Below are 726 nucleotides of genomic sequence, written 5' to 3' on the forward strand. Positions count from 1 at the left end.
AGACAATATGCTGTGCCACTTTTTAGTGAGTTAAACCCAGGAATTAGAAAGCTAGACATTGAGGCAACCCAATTTGAATTGAAACCAGTGATGTTTCAAATGCTCTAGACGGTGGGCCAATTCAGTGGTATGCCCACAGAAGATCCACATCTCCACTTTCGATTGTTTATGGAGGTGAGTGATTCATTCAAGATAGCCTGTGTGACTGAAGATACCCTGAGATTGAAGTTGTGTCCGTACTCATTGCGAGATCGAGCACGAGCATGGCTCAATTCATTGCCACCAAGTTTCATATCTATATGGAAAGAATTGTCAGAGAGATTTTTGGTTAAGTATTTCTAGCTTAGCAAAAATGATAAGTTCAGGAATGAGATCACAACCTTCCAAAAATTGGATGATGAGTCTTTGTATAAGGCTTGGGAGCGATTCAAGGAGTTACTGCGTAAGTGTCCTCATCATGGGATTCCTCATTGTATCTAGTTGGAGACATTCTATAATGGTCTAAATGCACATACAAGATTGATGGTAGATGCTTACGCGAATGGTGTAATTTTTTCTAAGTCTTATAATGAGGCTTATGAGATCATTGAGAGGACTGCGAGTAATAACTATCAATGGCCAACAAATCAAACAGCTTTAGGAAGACGTGTAGCCAGAGTTCATGAAGTTGACGCCCTCAATTTGTTATTAGCTTAGATTTACCTACTCAGAAAAGTTGTCCGGTTT

The 726-nt window shown here is 39.7% G+C and overlaps 1 non-coding gene across 1 annotated transcript; it reads right to left on the bottom strand.

The window, feature by feature from the left end:
- Positions 1-357: 357 nt before the first annotated feature.
- Positions 358-464, bottom strand: LOC128294614 (small nucleolar RNA R71). Its single transcript, XR_008284922.1, has one exon. It is a non-coding gene; the product is annotated as a small nucleolar RNA R71 (small nucleolar RNA).
- Positions 465-726: the final 262 nt, after the last annotated feature.

This window comes from Gossypium arboreum, chromosome 6 (genome assembly GCF_025698485.1).
Source record: "Gossypium arboreum isolate Shixiya-1 chromosome 6, ASM2569848v2, whole genome shotgun sequence".
Classification (NCBI taxonomy): domain Eukaryota; kingdom Viridiplantae; phylum Streptophyta; class Magnoliopsida; order Malvales; family Malvaceae; genus Gossypium; species Gossypium arboreum.